This window comes from Tachypleus tridentatus, chromosome 5, assembly GCF_004210375.1.
Source record: "Tachypleus tridentatus isolate NWPU-2018 chromosome 5, ASM421037v1, whole genome shotgun sequence".
Lineage (NCBI taxonomy): Eukaryota > Metazoa > Arthropoda > Merostomata > Xiphosura > Limulidae > Tachypleus > Tachypleus tridentatus.
Window position 1 is genome coordinate 39,314,186 of NC_134829.1, and position 25,130 is coordinate 39,339,315.

General features: G+C 34.8%; 6 non-coding genes across 6 annotated transcripts; all 6 read left to right on the forward strand.

The window, feature by feature from the left end:
- Nucleotides 1–1,530: 1,530 nt before the first annotated feature.
- Nucleotides 1,531–1,602, forward strand: TRNAE-UUC (transfer RNA glutamic acid (anticodon UUC)). The gene has a single exon. It is a non-coding gene; the product is annotated as a tRNA-Glu (tRNA).
- A 3,873-nt stretch (nucleotides 1,603–5,475) lies between these two features.
- Nucleotides 5,476–5,547, forward strand: TRNAE-UUC (transfer RNA glutamic acid (anticodon UUC)). The gene has a single exon. It is a non-coding gene; the product is annotated as a tRNA-Glu (tRNA).
- Nucleotides 5,548–9,420: 3,873 nt separating this feature from the next.
- On the forward strand, nucleotides 9,421–9,492 carry TRNAE-UUC (transfer RNA glutamic acid (anticodon UUC)). The gene has a single exon. It is a non-coding gene; the product is annotated as a tRNA-Glu (tRNA).
- Nucleotides 9,493–13,360: 3,868 nt separating this feature from the next.
- TRNAE-UUC (transfer RNA glutamic acid (anticodon UUC)) lies at nucleotides 13,361–13,432 on the forward strand. Its single transcript has one exon. It is a non-coding gene; the product is annotated as a tRNA-Glu (tRNA).
- A 3,869-nt stretch (nucleotides 13,433–17,301) lies between these two features.
- On the forward strand, nucleotides 17,302–17,373 carry TRNAE-UUC (transfer RNA glutamic acid (anticodon UUC)). Its single transcript has one exon. It is a non-coding gene; the product is annotated as a tRNA-Glu (tRNA).
- A 3,871-nt stretch (nucleotides 17,374–21,244) lies between these two features.
- On the forward strand, nucleotides 21,245–21,316 carry TRNAE-UUC (transfer RNA glutamic acid (anticodon UUC)). Its single transcript has one exon. It is a non-coding gene; the product is annotated as a tRNA-Glu (tRNA).
- Nucleotides 21,317–25,130: the final 3,814 nt, after the last annotated feature.

Sequence of the window (25,130 nt, forward strand, 5' to 3'; positions counted from 1 at the left end):
AAGTTGTCCTGTCACATTAAGTTATCGATTCCCCTCGGTAGACTCATCAGATAGCCGGATGCGGCTTTCCTATAAGAAAATACACACACACTCACATTCGTTTACGCTGAAATTTTGAACGCACTACTTTGGTCTTTCTGTCAAGCTAAGAGGTGACATCGGTCTTCCATTTTTGATGATGTCTTCTTTATCACTAGGACTCTTCGTACCAAAATTGTTTACTAATTTTTCCTAGTATCTTTTGGATCCATATTCGAATGTGTAGGAAAAAAGCTAAAACCAATTAAAAAGAAAGCATTTTGCGAGTTGATGTCCAGATTCTTCCAAACAGTGCTTTCACTCGTATAAGGTGGTTACTGATTATGTACAGTATAGTATAATGCTTCCATATCAATCAGTTGCAAGCTCATAACTTCATATTTAGCTGATGCTTGACGATAAAATTACAATCCTGGAAGATAAATCACCTCACTGAGGTTTGATCTCTGAAATCAGGTTAAAGTAATGGCCAAACACTAGGTTTATAAGACCTGTCCAAACTATCGTTCCAACTGATTACTTTTTATCTGTATGTATTTTCTCCAAAATCAATAATATCTGTTGTGTTACAATTGGTATAGCATTTTGTGTGAACGTCTTTCATCTGGTGCGAGATGGGTTTTAACTTCTCTCTGTCCAGGAGACTTGCTGCAAATGGGCTCCAGCATCGATTGCAATACCATATTCAGTAATTATGGGTTCGTGCTTGAAGTATTAAAACAATCACGTATTTCAAAATGGGTAGTATGTATATTAACACTTTTATTGATAAGGAGAGAACAACGTTTCGACCTTCCTAGGTCATCTTAACCTGAAGATACATTTTTATTTCGAGTGGGTTTCTCGTCATCAAGAAGCACAACAATCAGCTGAGCATATCAAATATTTGGCATACTTGTTCCCATTCATCTGATGTTCAGTGTGGAACCCTTAGAACTTGCATAATTTAATATGCTCTTGTAAGCACAAGAAGTGGAATGTGGGTGAGAAGCTTGAATCTCTTTTGTCATATTCAGTATTGTATGACTGGAGATAATTGGGCTCGTGGGATTTAGAATAACAGAACTGTTGATGACGTTTCTTAAGAATGTCACCTTCTCCTCCATTACGTGGTCCTGATGTATACCCTCTCCCAGTAGATCCCAATTCACTTGACATACGATTTACTCGCACTTTTGTGTTAATTGAATGATATCTTGCTATCATTAATCCGCTTTGAGTTTTATAAACGATACAGTATTTGAATCAAAATATTATAGATTGGATAATAACAAAATGTATCAGTTTTATTGGGCAATGTAATTTCTAATGTGTAATAATGATTTTAACTCTAGTAAGCAAGTCATGATTTCACTGGCCGATAGATGGGACAGTGTTTCCCATACTTTTGTTGTCTACACCCGTCAAATAAATATGGTTTCTTGCGCGCTCTCCTGTTTTTTTTTTTTTTTAGAAGGAGACAAAAGTAAATTAAGTAACATAAAACATACATCCCATGTGGTCTAGTGGCTAGGATACCTGGCTTTCACCCAGGAGGCCCGGGTTCGATTCCCGGCATGGGAACTTATCATTTTGGTCCGGCATAGCCAAGCGTCGCGGGTTCGCATCCCCGTCGCGCCAAAAATGCTCGACCTTTCAGCCGTGGGGACGTTATAGTGTGACGCTCAATCCCACTATTTGTTGATAAAAGAGTAGCCCAAGAGTTGGCGGTGGGTGATGATGACTAGCTGCCTTCCCTCTAGTCTTACACTGCTTAATTAGAGACGACTAGCACAGATAGCCCTCGAGTAGCTTTGTGCGAAATTCAAAAAACAAACAGATTGCCTTCGTTTAGTTTTGTACGAAATTCAAAACTAATCAACATCAATTTGTAAGAGCCTTGCCTAGATTCACATAATCCTTTCAAACACAACTACATGTTAATAAACACTATTTTCATTATTTTATGCTATCATTCATCTCCTAACACTCAACACAACTTTTGGGACAAGTTTCAAGAGAATGAGTTTCAGGGACGTTTGGTGATTTGTCCTGATGGGAAATTGAAAGCATAAAAGGTAAATTATAAAATTGAAAAATAAATTGCACGACGGCTAATAAAGATAAAATTATTAACTTGTAGTCCAATTAAAAATAAAAACAAGATATATTTACTTTATCTACATCTTAATTCCACCCTCCTTACCTTTTGATTGAATAAATTATTACATCTTCATAAAAACCATCAGTCTTTATTTTCTTAAGAAGCTTTTTCTCTATCACAATTAACACTAAACTTGCAAATCTTTCTCGTTGTTGTGCATTTCTAGTGGGGCTTTGTATTCTTTTAAATGAGAGAAATAATACTCAACTAAGACACTGGCGACTGTAAGAATCAAAGCTAACTCGTACAACTTTGTAAGTTGTTCCAGAAATGCATCTAACCTGGCATTTCGCAAACAATAAAGTAATTCATTCGTTTGTTTTCCTTGTAAATCAGCGTCACTTTTCAAAGCATTTTCCATTATCATCTTGCAATGATATTAGTACTAATTCAGGAACTGTTTTTCACCTCTTCCCGTTTCTTAGTGTCAAAATGCTCAAGGAATGCAATGCTTTTCAAGCTTTGAAATCAAATTTCAATTTTATTATAAACTGCATTCAAAATTTCATAAAATAACTTTATGTATGTTCTTTAATGTCTTCTCCGGAATCATTTCTTATTCACTTAGTGGGGGTGGAGTATAATCCATTGGCTGCTGTCCAAAATTTATTGAAATCTTCTGACTTTTTTTTGTTGTTGTTGTTGTCGCCATTTAATCTGCTTTATTCATACAGCACGGGATGTATCAAATATTCTATTCTGTAAGACATCAGCTATAAATTTGTATATGAAGAAAATACCGCAAAATATATTCAACAAGAAATTGAACTCAAAATATCTGAGATCCAATGAAAGTGCTTTTGTACAGATAAAGCTTTTAGTATTCCACTTCCCAAAATTATCAACAATATTTTGAAATAAGTCAACGACTTCCTTGTATACCACGAAAGTTTCAACAAGTCAGTAATTATAATTCCAACAAATAGCGACCACTTTCGGGAATCTTTTCTTTGCTTCGATATCTAAAGGGTGCTCATGTTTTGCTGATTTCATAAAGAAATAAAGAGAACGATTTAAGTTTTGAAAGAATCTGTAACACTCCTCAATCTTCGTCACATATTATAACAATAAATTCAATCTACGTGCTCATTCAGCTCAATGGACATCACGCTTACCCCATTATAGGTTTGCGCAAAACTTTTGACCCAATATTTAATTCATCGACTTAATTTAACATTATCTTGTATGTACCTACTGATGTTCGTTGTGCATTAACATTTGTAAACCCCCAAAAACCTATTGCAAATTTCACTACCTTTAGTCACATATCGCACAACACTAGAAAGCTATAAAATGGTTCTTGCATCAGTAGCTTCATTTGAGGTAACAGCCACAAACAAAGAATTACTTATTTTGCTTTTAATTTTCTTCATCAATACTTCCCATACACAATTAATGAAGTCATTCTGGATTCTATTTGACAGGGCACAAACAAACACTCGATTTCTCTAAATGAGATTTCAATAAGGCATCATACGTCCATTAATCTTTTTAAAATGTTTCTTTTCCTCTACACCTTTTTATTGCACATTTTCACATTATTTAATGATGGTTATTTAGTTGGAATTCAATCCGGGATTTTAAAATCTAGTTAGGCCTAGAGTTGAAAATATATGACTGGAGAAATTTACAAGTCTTTCAATTGCCTTATGCATTTTATTTAAGTCATTAAATCCGCTTGAGTTCCTGGTTCCAAATTTACTTCAAAATAATAAACTTGGCCAGTAGAAAAACTTCTGCAAATAAAGTCAAGCGTTAAACAAGTTGTCCTGTCACATTAAGTTATCGATTCCCCTCGGTAGACTCATCAGATAGCCGGATGCGGCTTTCCTATAAGAAAATACACACACACTCACATTCGTTTACGCTGAAATTTTGAACGCACTACTTTGTTCTTTCTGTCAAGCTAAGAGGTGACATCGGTCTTCCATTTTTGATGATGTCTTCTTTATCACTAGGACTCTTTGTACCAAAATTGTTTACTAATTTTTCCTAGTATCTTTTGGATCCATATTCGAATGTGTAGGAAAAAAGCTAAAACCAATTAAAAAGAAAGCATTTTGCGAGTTGTTGTCCAGATTCTTCCAAACAGTGCTTTCACTCGTATAAGGTGGTTACTGATTATGTACAGTATAGTATAATGCTTCCATATCAATCAGTTGCAAGCTCATAACTTCATATTTAGCTGATGCTTGACGATAAAATTACAATCCTGGAAGATAAATCACCTCACTGAGGTTTGATCTCTGAAATCAGGTTAAAGTAATGGCCAAACACTAGGTTTATAAGACCTGTCCAAACTATCGTTCCAACTGATTACTTTTATCTGTATGTATTTTCTCCAAAATCAATAATATCTGTTGTGTTACAATTGGTATAGCATTTTGTGTGAACGTCTTTCATCTGGTGCGAGATGGGTTTTAACTTCTCTCTGTCCAGGAGACTTGCTGCAAATGGGCTCCAGCATCGATTGCAATACCATATTCAGTAATTATGGGTTCGTGCTTGAAGTATTAAAACAATCACGTATTTCAAAATGGGTAGTATGTATATTAACACTTTTATTGATAAGGAGAGAACAACGTTTCGACCTTCCTAGGTCATCTTAACCTGAAGATACATTTTTATTTCGAGTGGGTTTCTCGTCATCAAGAAGCACAACAATCAGCTGAGCATATCAAATATTTGGCATACTTGTTCCCATTCATCTGATGTTCAGTGTGGAACCCTTAGAACTTGCATAATTTAATATGCTCTTGTAAGCACAAGAAGTGGAATGTGGGTGAGAAGCTTGAATCTCTTTTGTCATATTCAGTATTGTATGACTGGAGATAATTGGGCTCGTGGGATTTAGAATAACAGAACTGTTGATGACATTTCTTAAGAATGTCACCTTCTCCTCCATTACGTGGTCCTGATGTATACCCTCTCCCAGTAGATCCCAATTCACTTGACATACGATTTACTCGCACTTTTTGTGTTAATTGAATGATATCTTGCTATCATTAATCCGCTTTGAGTTTTATAAACGATACAGTATTTGAATCAAAATATTATAGATTGGATAATAACAAAATGTATCAGTTTTATTGGGCAATGTAATTTCTAATGTGTAATAATGATTTTAACTCTAGTAAGCAAGTCATGATTTCACTGGCCGATAGATGGGACAGTGTTTCCCATACTTTTGTTGTCTACACCCGTCAAATAAATATGGTTTCTTGCGCGCTCTCCTGTTTTTTTTTTTTTTTTAGAAGGAGACAAAAAGTAAATTAAGTAACATAAAACATACATCCCATGTGGTCTAGTGGCTAGGATACCTGGCTTTCACCCAGGAGGCCCGGGTTCGATTCCCGGCATGGGAACTTATCATTTTGGTCCGGCATAGCCAAGCGTCGCGGGTTCGCATCCCCGTCGCGCCAAAAATGCTCGACCTTTCAGCCGTGGGGACGTTATAGTGTGACGCTCAATCCCACTATTTGTTGGTAAAAGAGTAGCCCAAGAGTTGGCGGTGGGTGATGATGACTAGCTGCCTTCCCTCTAGTCTTACACTGCTTAATTAGAGACGACTAGCACAGATAGCCCTCGAGTAGCTTTGTGCGAAATTCAAAAAACAAACAGATTGCCTTCGTTTAGTTTTGTACGAAATTCAAAACTAATCAACATCAATTTGTAAGAGCCTTGCCTAGATTCACATAATCCTTTCAAACACAACTACATGTTAATAAACACTATTTTCATTATTTTATGCTATCATTCATCTCCTAACACTCAACACAACTTTTGGGACAAGTTTCAAGAGAATGAGTTTCAGGGACGTTTGGTGATTTGTCCTGATGGGAAATTGAAAGCATAAAAGGTAAATTATAAAATTGAAAAATAAATTGCACGACGGCTAATAAAGATAAAATTATTAACTTGTAGTCCAATTAAAAATAAAAACAAGATATATTTACTTTATCTACATCTTAATTCCACCCTCCTTACCTTTTGATTGAATAAATTATTACATCTTCATAAAAACCATCAGTCTTTATTTTCTTAAGAAGCTTTTTCTCTATCACAATTAACACTAAACTTGCAAATCTTTCTCGTTGTTGTGCATTTCTAGTGGGGCTTTGTATTCTTTTAAATGAGAGAAATAATACTCAACTAAGACACTGGCGACTGTAAGAATCAAAGCTAACTCGTACAACTTTGTAAGTTGTTCCAGAAATGCATCTAACCTGGCATTTCGCAAACAATAAAGTAATTCATTCGTTTGTTTTCCTTGTAAATCAGCGTCACTTTTCAAAGCATTTTCCATTATCATCTTGCAATGATATTAGTACTAATTCAGGAACTGTTTTTCACCTCTTCCCGTTTCTTAGTGTCAAAATGCTCAAGGAATGCAATGCTTTTCAAGCTTTGAAATCAAATTTCAATTTTATTATAAACTGCATTCAAAATTTCATAAAATAACTTTATGTATGTTCTTTAATGTCTTCTCCGGAATCATTTCTTATTCACTTAGTGGGGGTGGAGTATAATCCATTGGCTGCTGTCCAAAATTTATTGAAATCTTCTGACTTTTTTTTGTTGTTGTTGTTGTCGCCATTTAATCTGCTTTATTCATACAGCACGGGATGTATCAAATATTCTATTCTGTAAGACATCAGCTATAAATTTGTATATGAAGAAAATACCGCAAAATATATTCAACAAGAAATTGAACTCAAAATATCTGAGATCCAATGAAAGTGCTTTTGTACAGATAAAGCTTTTAGTATTCCACTTCCCAAAATTATCAACAATATTTTGAAATAAGTCAACGACTTCCTTGTATACCACGAAAGTTTCAACAAGTCAGTAATTATAATTCCAACAAATAGCGACCACTTTCGGGAATCTTTTCTTTGCTTCGATATCTAAAGGGTGCTCATGTTTTGCTGATTTCATAAAGAAATAAAGAGAACGATTTAAGTTTTGAAAGAATCTGTAACACTCCTCAATCTTCGTCACATATTATAACAATAAATTCAATCTACGTGCTCATTCAGCTCAATGGACATCACGCTTACCCCATTATAGGTTTGCGCAAAAACTTTTGACCCAATATTTAATTCATCGACTTAATTTAACATTATCTTGTATGTACCTACTGATGTTCGTTGTGCATTAACATTTGTAAACCCCCAAAAACCTATTGCAAATTTCACTACCTTTAGTCACATATCGCACAACACTAGAAAGCTATAAAATGGTTCTTGCATCAGTAGCTTCATTTGAGGTAACAGCCACAAACAAAGAATTACTTATTTTGCTTTTAATTTTCTTCATCAATACTTCCCATACACAATTAATGAAGTCATTCTGGATTCTATTTGACAGGGCACAAACAAACACTCGATTTCTCTAAATGAGATTTCAATAAGGCATCATACGTCCATTAATCTTTTTAAAATGTTTCTTTTCCTCTACACCTTTTTATTGCACATTTTCACATTATTTAATGATGGTTATTTAGTTGGAATTCAATCCGGGATTTTAAAATCTAGTTAGGCCTAGAGTTGAAAATATATGACTGGAGAAATTTACAAGTCTTTCAATTGCCTTATGCATTTTATTTAAGTCATTAAATCCGCTTGAGTTCCTGGTTCCAAATTTACTTCAAAATAATAAACTTGGCCAGTAGAAAAACTTCTGCAAATAAAGTCAAGCGTTAAACAAGTTGTCCTGTCACATTAAGTTATCGATTCCCCTCGGTAGACTCATCAGATAGCCGGATGCGGCTTTCCTATAAGAAAATACACACACACTCACATTCGTTTACGCTGAAATTTTGAACGCACTACTTTGTTCTTTCTGTCAAGCTAAGAGGTGACATCGGTCTTCCATTTTTGATGATGTCTTCTTTATCACTAGGACTCTTTGTACCAAAATTGTTTACTAATTTTTCCTAGTATCTTTTGGATCCATATTCGAATGTGTAGGAAAAAAGCTAAAACCAATTAAAAGAAAGCATTTTGCGAGTTGTTGTCCAGATTCTTCCAAACAGTGCTTTCACTCGTATAAGGTGGTTACTGATTATGTACAGTATAGTATAATGCTTCCATATCAATCAGTTGCAAGCTCATAACTTCATATTTAGCTGATGCTTGACGATAAAATTACAATCCTGGAAGATAAATCACCTCACTGAGGTTTGATCTCTGAAATCAGGTTAAAGTAATGGCCAAACACTAGGTTTATAAGACCTGTCCAAACTATCGTTCCAACTGATTACTTTTATCTGTATGTATTTTCTCCAAAATCAATAATATCTGTTGTGTTACAATTGGTATAGCATTTTGTGTGAACGTCTTTCATCTGGTGCGAGATGGGTTTTAACTTCTCTCTGTCCAGGAGACTTGCTGCAAATGGGCTCCAGCATCGATTGCAATACCATATTCAGTAATTATGGGTTCGTGCTTGAAGTATTAAAACAATCACGTATTTCAAAATGGGTAGTATGTATATTAACACTTTTATTGATAAGGAGAGAACAACGTTTCGACCTTCCTAGGTCATCTTAACCTGAAGATACATTTTTATTTCGAGTGGGTTTCTCGTCATCAAGAAGCACAACAATCAGCTGAGCATATCAAATATTTGGCATACTTGTTCCCATTCATCTGATGTTCAGTGTGGAACCCTTAGAACTTGCATAATTTAATATGCTCTTGTAAGCACAAGAAGTGGAATGTGGGTGAGAAGCTTGAATCTCTTTTGTCATATTCAGTATTGTATGACTGGAGATAATTGGGCTCGTGGGATTTAGAATAACAGAACTGTTGATGACATTTCTTAAGAATGTCACCTTCTCCTCCATTACGTGGTCCTGATGTATACCCTCTCCCAGTAGATCCCAATTCACTTGACATACGATTTACTCGCACTTTTTGTGTTAATTGAATGATATCTTGCTATCATTAATCCGCTTTGAGTTTTATAAACGATACAGTATTTGAATCAAAATATTATAGATTGGATAATAACAAAATGTATCAGTTTTATTGGGCAATGTAATTTCTAATGTGTAATAATGATTTTAACTCTAGTAAGCAAGTCATGATTTCACTGGCCGATAGATGGGACAGTGTTTCCCATACTTTTGTTGTCTACACCCGTCAAATAAATATGGTTTCTTGCGCGCTCTCCTGTTTTTTTTTTTTTTTTAGAAGGAGACAAAAAGTAAATTAAGTAACATAAAACATACATCCCATGTGGTCTAGTGGCTAGGATACCTGGCTTTCACCCAGGAGGCCCGGGTTCGATTCCCGGCATGGGAACTTATCATTTTGGTCCGGCATAGCCAAGCGTCGCGGGTTCGCATCCCCGTCGCGCCAAAAATGCTCGACCTTTCAGCCGTGGGGGCGTTATAGTGTGACGCTCAATCCCACTATTTGTTGGTAAAAGAGTAGCCCAAGAGTTGGCGGTGGGTGATGATGACTAGCTGCCTTCCCTCTAGTCTTACACTGCTTAATTAGAGACGACTAGCACAGATAGCCCTCGAGTAGCTTTGTGCGAAATTCAAAAAACAAACAGATTGCCTTCGTTTAGTTTTGTACGAAATTCAAAACTAATCAACATCAATTTGTAAGAGCCTTGCCTAGATTCACATAATCCTTTCAAACACAACTACATGTTAATAAACACTATTTTCATTATTTTATGCTATCATTCATCTCCTAACACTCAACACAACTTTTGGGACAAGTTTCAAGAGAATGAGTTTCAGGGACGTTTGGTGATTTGTCCTGATGGGAAATTGAAAGCATAAAAGGTAAATTATAAAATTGAAAAATAAATTGCACGACGGCTAATAAAGATAAAATTATTAACTTGTAGTCCAATTAAAAATAAAAACAAGATATATTTACTTTATCTACATCTTAATTCCACCCTCCTTACCTTTTGATTGAATAAATTATTACATCTTCATAAAAACCATCAGTCTTTATTTTCTTAAGAAGCTTTTTCTCTATCACAATTAACACTAAACTTGCAAATCTTTCTCGTTGTTGTGCATTTCTAGTGGGGCTTTGTATTCTTTTAAATGAGAGAAATAATACTCAACTAAGACACTGGCGACTGTAAGAATCAAAGCTAACTCGTACAACTTTGTAAGTTGTTCCAGAAATGCATCTAACCTGGCATTTCGCAAACAATAAAGTAATTCATTCGTTTGTTTTCCTTGTAAATCAGCGTCACTTTTCAAAGCATTTTCCATTATCATCTTGCAATGATATTAGTACTAATTCAGGAACTGTTTTTCACCTCTTCCCGTTTCTTAGTGTCAAAATGCTCAAGGAATGCAATGCTTTTCAAGCTTTGAAATCAAATTTCAATTTTATTATAAACTGCATTCAAAATTTCATAAAATAACTTTATGTATGTTCTTTAATGTCTTCTCCGGAATCATTTCTTATTCACTTAGTGGGGGTGGAGTATAATCCATTGGCTGCTGTCCAAAATTTATTGAAATCTTCTGACTTTTTTTTGTTGTTGTTGTTGTCGCCATTTAATCTGCTTTATTCATACAGCACGGGATGTATCAAATATTCTATTCTGTAAGACATCAGCTATAAATTTGTATATGAAGAAAATACCGCAAAATATATTCAACAAGAAATTGAACTCAAAATATCTGAGATCCAATGAAAGTGCTTTTGTACAGATAAAGCTTTTAGTATTCCACTTCCCAAAATTATCAACAATATTTTGAAATAAGTCAACGACTTCCTTGTATACCACGAAAGTTTCAACAAGTCAGTAATTATAATTCCAACAAATAGCGACCACTTTCGGGAATCTTTTCTTTGCTTCGATATCTAAAGGGTGCTCATGTTTTGCTGATTTCATAAAGAAATAAAGAGAACGATTTAAGTTTTGAAAGAATCTGTAACACTCCTCAATCTTCGTCACATATTATAACAATAAATTCAATCTACGTGCTCATTCAGCTCAATGGACATCACGCTTACCCCATTATAGGTTTGCGCAAAACTTTTGACCCAATATTTAATTCATCGACTTAATTTAACATTATCTTGTATGTACCTACTGATGTTCGTTGTGCATTAACATTTGTAAACCCCCAAAAACCTATTGCAAATTTCACTACCTTTAGTCACATATCGCACAACACTAGAAAGCTATAAAATGGTTCTTGCATCAGTAGCTTCATTTGAGGTAACAGCCACAAACAAAGAATTACTTATTTTGCTTTTAATTTTCTTCATCAATACTTCCCATACACAATTAATGAAGTCATTCTGGATTCTATTTGACAGGGCACAAACAAACACTCGATTTCTCTAAATGAGATTTCAATAAGGCATCATACGTCCATTAATCTTTTTAAAATGTTTCTTTTCCTCTACACCTTTTTATTGCACATTTTCACATTATTTAATGATGGTTATTTAGTTGGAATTCAATCCGGGATTTTAAAATCTAGTTAGGCCTAGAGTTGAAAATATATGACTGGAGAAATTTACAAGTCTTTCAATTGCCTTATGCATTTTATTTAAGTCATTAAATCCGCTTGAGTTCCTGGTTCCAAATTTACTTCAAAATAATAAACTTGGCCAGTAGAAAAACTTCTGCAAATAAAGTCAAGCGTTAAACAAGTTGTCCTGTCACATTAAGTTATCGATTCCCCTCGGTAGACTCATCAGATAGCCGGATGCGGCTTTCCTATAAGAAAATACACACACACTCACATTCGTTTACGCTGAAATTTTGAACGCACTACTTTGTTCTTTCTGTCAAGCTAAGAGGTGACATCGGTCTTCCATTTTTGATGATGTCTTCTTTATCACTAGGACTCTTTGTACCAAAATTGTTTACTAATTTTTCCTAGTATCTTTTGGATCCATATTCGAATGTGTAGGAAAAAAGCTAAAACCAATTAAAAGAAAGCATTTTGCGAGTTGTTGTCCAGATTCTTCCAAACAGTGCTTTCACTCGTATAAGGTGGTTACTGATTATGTACAGTATAGTATAATGCTTCCATATCAATCAGTTGCAAGCTCATAACTTCATATTTAGCTGATGCTTGACGATAAAATTACAATCCTGGAAGATAAATCACCTCACTGAGGTTTGATCTCTGAAATCAGGTTAAAGTAATGGCCAAACACTAGGTTTATAAGACCTGTCCAAACTATCGTTCCAACTGATTACTTTTATCTGTATGTATTTTCTCCAAAATCAATAATATCTGTTGTGTTACAATTGGTATAGCATTTTGTGTGAACGTCTTTCATCTGGTGCGAGATGGGTTTTAACTTCTCTCTGTCCAGGAGACTTGCTGCAAATGGGCTCCAGCATCGATTGCAATACCATATTCAGTAATTATGGGTTCGTGCTTGAAGTATTAAAACAATCACGTATTTCAAAATGGGTAGTATGTATATTAACACTTTTATTGATAAGGAGAGAACAACGTTTCGACCTTCCTAGGTCATCTTAACCTGAAGATACATTTTTATTTCGAGTGGGTTTCTCGTCATCAAGAAGCACAACAATCAGCTGAGCATATCAAATATTTGGCATACTTGTTCCCATTCATCTGATGTTCAGTGTGGAACCCTTAGAACTTGCATAATTTAATATGCTCTTGTAAGCACAAGAAGTGGAATGTGGGTGAGAAGCTTGAATCTCTTTTGTCATATTCAGTATTGTATGACTGGAGATAATTGGGCTCGTGGGATTTAGAATAACAGAACTGTTGATGACATTTCTTAAGAATGTCACCTTCTCCTCCATTACGTGGTCCTGATGTATACCCTCCCAGTAGATCCCAATTCACTTGACATACGATTTACTCGCACTTTTGTGTTAATTGAATGATATCTTGCTATCATTAATCCGCTTTGAGTTTTATAAACGATACAGTATTTGAATCAAAATATTATAGATTGGATAATAACAAAATGTATCAGTTTTATTGGGCAATGTAATTTCTAATGTGTAATAATGATTTTAACTCTAGTAAGCAAGTCATGATTTCACTGGCCGATAGATGGGACAGTGTTTCCCATACTTTTGTTGTCTACACCCGTCAAATAAATATGGTTTCTTGCGCGCTCTCCTGTTTTTTTTTTTTTTTTAGAAGGAGACAAAAGTAAATTAAGTAACATAAAACATACATCCCATGTGGTCTAGTGGCTAGGATACCTGGCTTTCACCCAGGAGGCCCGGGTTCGATTCCCGGCATGGGAACTTATCATTTTGGTCCGGCATAGCCAAGCGTCGCGGGTTCGCATCCCCGTCGCGCCAAAATGCTCGACCTTTCAGCCGTGGGGCGTTATAGTGTGACGCTCAATCCCACTATTTGTTGGTAAAAGAGTAGCCCAAGAGTTGGCGGTGGGTGATGATGACTAGCTGCCTTCCCTCTAGTCTTACACTGCTTAATTAGAGACGACTAGCACAGATAGCCCTCGAGTAGCTTTGTGCGAAATTCAAAAAACAAACAGATTGCCTTCGTTTAGTTTTGTACGAAATTCAAAACTAATCAACATCAATTTGTAAGAGCCTTGCCTAGATTCACATAATCCTTTCAAACACAACTACATGTTAATAAACACTATTTTCATTATTTTATGCTATCATTCATCTCCTAACACTCAACACAACTTTTGGGACAAGTTTCAAGAGAATGAGTTTCAGGGACGTTTGGTGATTTGTCCTGATGGGAAATTGAAAGCATAAAAGGTAAATTATAAAATTGAAAAATAAATTGCACGACGGCTAATAAAGATAAAATTATTAACTTGTAGTCCAATTAAAAATAAAAACAAGATATATTTACTTTATCTACATCTTAATTCCACCCTCCTTACCTTTTGATTGAATAAATTATTACATCTTCATAAAAACCATCAGTCTTTATTTTCTTAAGAAGCTTTTTCTCTATCACAATTAACACTAAACTTGCAAATCTTTCTCGTTGTTGTGCATTTCTAGTGGGGCTTTGTATTCTTTTAAATGAGAGAAATAATACTCAACTAAGACACTGGCGACTGTAAGAATCAAAGCTAACTCGTACAACTTTGTAAGTTGTTCCAGAAATGCATCTAACCTGGCATTTCGCAAACAATAAAGTAATTCATTCGTTTGTTTTCCTTGTAAATCAGCGTCACTTTTCAAAGCATTTTCCATTATCATCTTGCAATGATATTAGTACTAATTCAGGAACTGTTTTTCACCTCTTCCCGTTTCTTAGTGTCAAAATGCTCAAGGAATGCAATGCTTTTCAAGCTTTGAAATCAAATTTCAATTTTATTATAAACTGCATTCAAAATTTCATAAAATAACTTTATGTATGTTCTTTAATGTCTTCTCCGGAATCATTTCTTATTCACTTAGTGGGGGTGGAGTATAATCCATTGGCTGCTGTCCAAAATTTATTGAAATCTTCTGACTTTTTTTGTTGTTGTTGTTGTCGCCATTTAATCTGCTTTATTCATACAGCACGGGATGTATCAAATATTCTATTCTGTAAGACATCAGCTATAAATTTGTATATGAAGAAAATACCGCAAAATATATTCAACAAGAAATTGAACTCAAAATATCTGAGATCCAATGAAAGTGCTTTTGTACAGATAAAGCTTTTAGTATTCCACTTCCCAAAATTATCAACAATATTTTGAAATAAGTCAACGACTTCCTTGTATACCACGAAAGTTTCAACAAGTCAGTAATTATAATTCCAACAAATAGCGACCACTTTCGGGAATCTTTTCTTTGCTTCGATATCTAAAGGGTGCTCATGTTTTGCTGATTTCATAAAGAAATAAAGAGAACGATTTAAGTTTTGAAAGAATCTGTAACACTCCTCAATCTTCGTCACATATTATAACAATAAATTCAATCTACGTGCTCATTCAGCTCAATGGACATCACGCTTACCCCATTATAGGTTTGCGCAAAACTTTTGACCCAATATTTAATTCATCGACTTAATTTAACATTATCTTGTATGTACCTACTGATGTTCGTTGTGCATTAACATTTGTAAACCCCCAAAAACCTATTGCAAATTTCACTACCTTTAGTCACATATCGCACAACACTAGAAAGCTATAAAATGGTTCTTGCATCAGTAGCTTCATTTGAGGTAACAGCCACAAACAAAGAATTACTTATTTTGCTTTTAATTTTCTTCATCAATACTTCCCATACACAATTAATGAAGTCATTCTGGATTCTATTTGACAGGGCACAAACAAACACTCGATTTCTCTAAATGAGATTTCAATAAGGCATCATACGTCCATTAATCTTTTTAAAATGTTTCTTTTCCTCTACACCTTTTTATTGCACATTTTCACATTATTTAATGATGGTTATTTAGTTGGAATTCAATCCGGGATTTTAAAATCTAGTTAGGCCTAGAGTTGAAAATATATGACTGGAGAAATTTACAAGTCTTTCAATTGCCTTATGCATTTTATTTAAGTCATTAAATCCGCTTGAGTTCCTGGTTCCAAATTTACTTCAAAATAATAAACTTGGCCAGTAGAAAAACTTCTGCAAATAAAGTCAAGCGTTAAACAAGTTGTCCTGTCACATTAAGTTATCGATTCCCCTCGGTAGACTCATCAGATAGCCGGATGCGGCTTTCCTATAAGAAAATACACACACACTCACATTCGTTTACGCTGAAATTTTGAACGCACTACTTTGTTCTTTCTGTCAAGCTAAGAGGTGACATCGGTCTTCCATTTTTGATGATGTCTTCTTTATCACTAGGACTCTTTGTACCAAAATTGTTTACTAATTTTTCCTAGTATCTTTTGGATCCATATTCGAATGTGTAGGAAAAAAGCTAAAACCAATTAAAAGAAAGCATTTTGCGAGTTGTTGTCCAGATTCTTCCAAACAGTGCTTTCACTCGTATAAGGTGGTTACTGATTATGTACAGTATAGTATAATGCTTCCATATCAATCAGTTGCAAGCTCATAACTTCATATTTAGCTGATGCTTGACGATAAAATTACAATCCTGGAAGATAAATCACCTCACTGAGGTTTGATCTCTGAAATCAGGTTAAAGTAATGGCCAAACACTAGGTTTATAAGACCTGTCCAAACTATCGTTCCAACTGATTACTTTTATCTGTATGTATTTTCTCCAAAATCAATAATATCTGTTGTGTTACAATTGGTATAGCATTTTGTGTGAACGTCTTTCATCTGGTGCGAGATGGGTTTTAACTTCTCTCTGTCCAGGAGACTTGCTGCAAATGGGCTCCAGCATCGATTGCAATACCATATTCAGTAATTATGGGTTCGTGCTTGAAGTATTAAAACAATCACGTATTTCAAAATGGGTAGTATGTATATTAACACTTTTATTGATAAGGAGAGAACAACGTTTCGACCTTCCTAGGTCATCTTAACCTGAAGATACATTTTTATTTCGAGTGGGTTTCTCGTCATCAAGAAGCACAACAATCAGCTGAGCATATCAAATATTTGGCATACTTGTTCCCATTCATCTGATGTTCAGTGTGGAACCCTTAGAACTTGCATAATTTAATATGCTCTTGTAAGCACAAGAAGTGGAATGTGGGTGAGAAGCTTGAATCTCTTTTGTCATATTCAGTATTGTATGACTGGAGATAATTGGGCTCGTGGGATTTAGAATAACAGAACTGTTGATGACATTTCTTAAGAATGTCACCTTCTCCTCCATTACGTGGTCCTGATGTATACCCTCTCCCAGTAGATCCCAATTCACTTGACATACGATTTACTCGCACTTTTGTGTTAATTGAATGATATCTTGCTATCATTAATCCGCTTTGAGTTTTATAAACGATACAGTATTTGAATCAAAATATTATAGATTGGATAATAACAAAATGTATCAGTTTTATTGGGCAATGTAATTTCTAATGTGTAATAATGATTTTAACTCTAGTAAGCAAGTCATGATTTCACTGGCCGATAGATGGGACAGTGTTTCCCATACTTTTGTTGTCTACACCCGTCAAATAAATATGGTTTCTTGCGCGCTCTCCTGTTTTTTTTTTTTTTTTTAGAAGGAGACAAAAAGTAAATTAAGTAACATAAAACATACATCCCATGTGGTCTAGTGGCTAGGATACCTGGCTTTCACCCAGGAGGCCCGGGTTCGATTCCCGGCATGGGAACTTATCATTTTGGTCCGGCATAGCCAAGCGTCGCGGGTTCGCATCCCCGTCGCGCCAAAAATGCTCGACCTTTCAGCCGTGGGGACGTTATAGTGTGACGCTCAATCCCACTATTTGTTGGTAAAAGAGTAGCCCAAGAGTTGGCGGTGGGTGATGATGACTAGCTGCCTTCCCTCTAGTCTTACACTGCTTAATTAGAGACGACTAGCACAGATAGCCCTCGAGTAGCTTTGTGCGAAATTCAAAAAACAAACAGATTGCCTTCGTTTAGTTTTGTACGAAATTCAAAACTAATCAACATCAATTTGTAAGAGCCTTGCCTAGATTCACATAATCCTTTCAAACACAACTACATGTTAATAAACACTATTTTCATTATTTTATGCTATCATTCATCTCCTAACACTCAACACAACTTTTGGGACAAGTTTCAAGAGAATGAGTTTCAGGGACGTTTGGTGATTTGTCCTGATGGGAAATTGAAAGCATAAAAGGTAAATTATAAAATTGAAAAATAAATTGCACGACGGCTAATAAAGATAAAATTATTAACTTGTAGTCCAATTAAAAATAAAAACAAGATATATTTACTTTATCTACATCTTAATTCCACCCTCCTTACCTTTTGATTGAATAAATTATTACATCTTCATAAAAACCATCAGTCTTTATTTTCTTAAGAAGCTTTTTCTCTATCACAATTAACACTAAACTTGCAAATCTTTCTCGTTGTTGTGCATTTCTAGTGGGGCTTTGTATTCTTTTAAATGAGAGAAATAATACTCAACTAAGACACTGGCGACTGTAAGAATCAAAGCTAACTCGTACAACTTTGTAAGTTGTTCCAGAAATGCATCTAACCTGGCATTTCGCAAACAATAAAGTAATTCATTCGTTTGTTTTCCTTGTAAATCAGCGTCACTTTTCAAAGCATTTTCCATTATCATCTTGCAATGATATTAGTACTAATTCAGGAACTGTTTTTCACCTCTTCCCGTTTCTTAGTGTCAAAATGCTCAAGGAATGCAATGCTTTTCAAGCTTTGAAATCAAATTTCAATTTTATTATAAACTGCATTCAAAATTTCATAAAATAACTTTATGTATGTTCTTTAATGTCTTCTCCGGAATCATTTCTTATTCACTTAGTGGGGGTGGAGTATAATCCATTGGCTGCTGTCCAAAATTTATTGAAATCTTCTGACTTTTTTTTGTTGTTGTTGTTGTCGCCATTTAATCTGCTTTATTCATACAGCACGGGATGTATCAAATATTCTATTCTGTAAGACATCAGCTATAAATTTGTATATGAAGAAAATACCGCAAAATATATTCAACAAGAAATTGAACTCAAAATATCTGAGATCCAATGAAAGTGCTTTTGTACAGATAAAGCTTTTAGTATTCCACTTCCCAAAATTATCAACAATATTTTGAAATAAGTCAACGACTTCCTTGTATACCACGAAAGTTTCAACAAGTCAGTAATTATAATTCCAACAAATAGCGACCACTTTCGGGAATCTTTTCTTTGCTTCGATATCTAAAGGGTGCTCATGTTTTGCTGATTTCATAAAGAAATAAAGAGAACGATTTAAGTTTTGAAAGAATCTGTAACACTCCTCAATCTTCGTCACATATTATAACAATAAATTCAATCTACGTGCTCATTCAGCTCAATGGACATCACGCTTACCCCATTATAGGTTTGCGCAAAACTTTTGACCCAATATTTAATTCATCGACTTAATTTAACATTATCTTGTATGTACCTACTGATGTTCGTTGTGCATTAACATTTGTAAACCCCCAAAAACCTATTGCAAATTTCACTACCTTTAGTCACATATCGCACAACACTAGAAAGCTATAAAATGGTTCTTGCATCAGTAGCTTCATTTGAGGTAACAGCCACAAACAAAGAATTACTTATTTTGCTTTTAATTTTCTTCATCAATACTTCCCATACACAATTAATGAAGTCATTCTGGATTCTATTTGACAGGGCACAAACAAACACTCGATTTCTCTAAATGAGATTTCAATAAGGCATCATACGTCCATTAATCTTTTTAAAATGTTTCTTTTCCTCTACACCTTTTTATTGCACATTTTCACATTATTTAATGATGGTTATTTAGTTGGAATTCAATCCGGGATTTTAAAATCTAGTTAGGCCTAGAGTTGAAAATATATGACTGGAGAAATTTACAAGTCTTTCAATTGCCTTATGCATTTTATTTAAGTCATTAAATCCGCTTGAGTTCCTGGTTCCAAATTTACTTCAAAATAATAAACTTGGCCAGTAGAAAAACTTCTGCAAATAAAGTCAAGCGTTAAACAAGTTGTCCTGTCACATTAAGTTATCGATTCCCCTCGGTAGACTCATCAGATAGCCGGATGCGGCTTTCCTATAAGAAAATACACACACACTCACATTCGTTTACGCTGAAATTTTGAACGCACTACTTTGTTCTTTCTGTCAAGCTAAGAGGTGACATCGGTCTTCCATTTTTGATGATGTCTTCTTTATCACTAGGACTCTTTGTACCAAAATTGTTTACTAATTTTTCCTAGTATCTTTGGATCCATATTCGAATGTGTAGGAAAAAAGCTAAAACCAATTAAAAGAAAGCATTTTGCGAGTTGTTGTCCAGATTCTTCCAAACAGTGCTTTCACTCGTATAAGGTGGTTACTGATTATGTACAGTATAGTATAATGCTTCCATATCAATCAGTTGCAAGCTCATAACTTCATATTTAGCTGATGCTTGACGATAAAATTACAATCCTGGAAGATAAATCACCTCACTGAGGTTTGATCTCTGAAATCAGGTTAAAGTAATGGCCAAACACTAGGTTTATAAGACCTGTCCAAACTATCGTTCCAACTGATTACTTTTATCTGTATGTATTTTCTCCAAAATCAATAATATCTGTTGTGTTACAATTGGTATAGCATTTTGTGTGAACGTCTTTCATCTGGTGCGAGATGGGTTTTAACTTCTCTCTGTCCAGGAGACTTGCTGCAAATGGGCTCCAGCATCGATTGCAATACCATATTCAGTAATTATGGGTTCGTGCTTGAAGTATTAAAACAATCACGTATTTCAAAATGGGTAGTATGTATATTAACACTTTTATTGATAAGGAGAGAACAACGTTTCGACCTTCCTAGGTCATCTTAACCTGAAGATACATTTTTATTTCGAGTGGGTTTCTCGTCATCAAGAAGCACAACAATCAGCTGAGCATATCAAATATTTGGCATACTTGTTCCCATTCATCTGATGTTCAGTGTGGAACCCTTAGAACTTGCATAATTTAATATGCTCTTGTAAGCACAAGAAGTGGAATGTGGGTGAGAAGCTTGAATCTCTTTTGTCATATTCAGTATTGTATGACTGGAGATAATTGGGCTCGTGGGATTTAGAATAACAGAACTGTTGATGACATTTCTTAAGAATGTCACCTTCTCCTCCATTACGTGGTCCTGATGTATACCCTCTCCCAGTAGATCCCAATTCACTTGACATACGATTTACTCGCACTTTTTGTGTTAATTGAATGATATCTTGCTATCATTAATCCGCTTTGAGTTTTATAAACGATACAGTATTTGAATCAAAATATTATAGATTGGATAATAACAAAATGTATCAGTTTTATTGGGCAATGTAATTTCTAATGTGTAATAATGATTTTAACTCTAGTAAGCAAGTCATGATTTCACTGGCCGATAGATGGGACAGTGTTTCCCATACTTTTGTTGTCTACACCCGTCAAATAAATATGGTTTCTTGCGCGCTCTCCTGTTTTTTTTTTTTTTTTAGAAGGAGACAAAAAGTAAATTAAGTAACATAAAACATACATCCCATGTGGTCTAGTGGCTAGGATACCTGGCTTTCACCCAGGAGGCCCGGGTTCGATTCCCGGCATGGGAACTTATCATTTTGGTCCGGCATAGCCAAGCGTCGCGGGTTCGCATCCCCGTCGCGCCAAAAATGCTCGACCTTTCAGCCGTGGGGACGTTATAGTGTGACGCTCAATCCCACTATTTGTTGGTAAAAGAGTAGCCCAAGAGTTGGCGGTGGGTGATGATGACTAGCTGCCTTCCCTCTAGTCTTACACTGCTTAATTAGAGACGACTAGCACAGATAGCCCTCGAGTAGCTTTGTGCGAAATTCAAAAAACAAACAGATTGCCTTCGTTTAGTTTTGTACGAAATTCAAAACTAATCAACATCAATTTGTAAGAGCCTTGCCTAGATTCACATAATCCTTTCAAACACAACTACATGTTAATAAACACTATTTTCATTATTTTATGCTATCATTCATCTCCTAACACTCAACACAACTTTTGGGACAAGTTTCAAGAGAATGAGTTTCAGGGACGTTTGGTGATTTGTCCTGATGGGAAATTGAAAGCATAAAAGGTAAATTATAAAATTGAAAAATAAATTGCACGACGGCTAATAAAGATAAAATTATTAACTTGTAGTCCAATTAAAAATAAAAACAAGATATATTTACTTTATCTACATCTTAATTCCACCCTCCTTACCTTTTGATTGAATAAATTATTACATCTTCATAAAAACCATCAGTCTTTATTTTCTTAAGAAGCTTTTTCTCTATCACAATTAACACTAAACTTGCAAATCTTTCTCGTTGTTGTGCATTTCTAGTGGGGCTTTGTATTCTTTTAAATGAGAGAAATAATACTCAACTAAGACACTGGCGACTGTAAGAATCAAAGCTAACTCGTACAACTTTGTAAGTTGTTCCAGAAATGCATCTAACCTGGCATTTCGCAAACAATAAAGTAATTCATTCGTTTGTTTTCCTTGTAAATCAGCGTCACTTTTCAAAGCATTTTCCATTATCATCTTGCAATGATATTAGTACTAATTCAGGAACTGTTTTTCACCTCTTCCCGTTTCTTAGTGTCAAAATGCTCAAGGAATGCAATGCTTTTCAAGCTTTGAAATCAAATTTCAATTTTATTATAAACTGCATTCAAAATTTCATAAAATAACTTTATGTATGTTCTTTAATGTCTTCTCCGGAATCATTTCTTATTCACTTAGTGGGGGTGGAGTATAATCCATTGGCTGCTGTCCAAAATTTATTGAAATCTTCTGACTTTTTTTTGTTGTTGTTGTTGTCGCCATTTAATCTGCTTTATTCATACAGCACGGGATGTATCAAATATTCTATTCTGTAAGACATCAGCTATAAATTTGTATATGAAGAAAATACCGCAAAATATATTCAACAAGAAATTGAACTCAAAATATCTGAGATCCAATGAAAGTGCTTTTGTACAGATAAAGCTTTTAGTATTCCACTTCCCAAAATTATCAACAATATTTTGAAATAAGTCAACGACTTCCTTGTATACCACGAAAGTTTCAACAAGTCAGTAATTATAATTCCAACAAATAGCGACCACTTTCGGGAATCTTTTCTTTGCTTCGATATCTAAAGGGTGCTCATGTTTTGCTGATTTCATAAAGAAATAAAGAGAACGATTTAAGTTTTGAAAGAATCTGTAACACTCCTCAATCTTCGTCACATATTATAACAATAAATTCAATCTACGTGCTCATTCAGCTCAATGGACATCACGCTTACCCCATTATAGGTTTGCGCAAAACTTTTGACCCAATATTTAATTCATCGACTTAATTTAACATTATCTTGTATGTACCTACTGATGTTCGTTGTGCATTAACATTTGTAAACCCCAAAACCTATTGCAAATTTCACTACCTTTAGTCACATATCGCACAACACTAGAAAGCTATAAAATGGTTCTTGCATCAGTAGCTTCATTTGAGGTAACAGCCACAAACAAAGAATTACTTATTTTGCTTTTAATTTTCTTCATCAATACTTCCCATACACAATTAATGAAGTCATTCTGGATTCTATTTGACAGGGCACAAACAAACACTCGATTTCTCTAAATGAGATTTCAATAAGGCATCATACGTCCATTAATCTTTTAAAATGTTTCTTTTCCTCTACACCTTTTATTGCACATTTTCACATTATTTAATGATGGTTATTTAGTTGGAATTCAATCCGGGATTTTAAAATCTAGTTAGGCCTAGAGTTGAAAATATATGACTGGAGAAATTTACAAGTCTTTCAATTGCCTTATGCATTTTATTTAAGTCATTAAATCCGCTTGAGTTCCTGGTTCCAAATTTACTTCAAAATAATAAACTTGGCCAGTAGAAAACTTCTGCAAATAAAGTCAAGCGTTAAACAAGTTGTCCTGTCACATTAAGTTATCGATTCCCCTCGGTAGACTCATCAGATAGCCGGATGCGGCTTTCCTATAAGAAAATACACACACACTCACATTCGTTTACGCTGAAATTTTGAACGCACTACTTTGTTCTTTCTGTCAAGCTAAGAGGTGACATCGGTCTTCCATTTTGATGATGTCTTCTTTATCACTAGGACTCTTTGTACCAAAATTGTTTACTAATTTTTCCTAGTATCTTTGGATCCATATTCGAATGTGTAGGAAAAAAGCTAAAACCAATTAAAAAGAAAGCATTTTGCGAGTTGTTGTCCAGATTCTTCCAAACAGTGCTTTCACTCGTATAAGGTGGTTACTGATTATGTACAGTATAGTATAATGCTTCCATATCAATCAGTTGCAAGCTCATAACTTCATATTTAGCTGATGCTTGACGATAAAATTACAATCCTGGAAGATAAATCACCTCACTGAGGTTTGATCTCTGAAATCAGGTTAAAGTAATGGCCAAACACTAGGTTTATAAGACCTGTCCAAACTATCGTTCCAACTGATTACTTTTATCTGTATGTATTTTCTCCAAAATCAATAATATCTGTTGTGTTACAATTGGTATAGCATTTTGTGTGAACGTCTTTCATCTGGTGCGAGATGGGTTTTAACTTCTCTCTGTCCAGGAGACTTGCTGCAAATGGGCTCCAGCATCGATTGCAATACCATATTCAGTAATTATGGGTTCGTGCTTGAAGTATTAAAACAATCACGTATTTCAAAATGGGTAGTATGTATATTAACACTTTTATTGATAAGGAGAGAACAACGTTTCGACCTTCCTAGGTCATCTTAACCTGAAGATACATTTTTATTTCGAGTGGGTTTCTCGTCATCAAGAAGCACAACAATCAGCTGAGCATATCAAATATTTGGCATACTTGTTCCCATTCATCTGATGTTCAGTGTGGAACCCTTAGAACTTGCATAATTTAATATGCTCTTGTAAGCACAAGAAGTGGAATGTGGGTGAGAAGCTTGAATCTCTTTTGTCATATTCAGTATTGTATGACTGGAGATAATTGGGCTCGTGGGATTTAGAATAACAGAACTGTTGATGACATTTCTTAAGAATGTCACCTTCTCCTCCATTACGTGGTCCTGATGTATACCCTCTCCCAGTAGATCCCAATTCACTTGACATACGATTTACTCGCACTTTTGTGTTAATTGAATGATATCTTGCTATCATTAATCCGCTTTGAGTTTTATAAACGATACAGTATTTGAATCAAAATATTATAGATTGGATAATAACAAAATGTATCAGTTTTATTGGGCAATGTAATTTCTAATGTGTAATAATGATTTTAACTCTAGTAAGCAAGTCATGATTTCACTGGCCGATAGATGGGACAGTGTTTCCCATACTTTTGTTGTCTACACCCGTCAAATAAATATGGTTTCTTGCGCGCTCTCCTGTTTTTT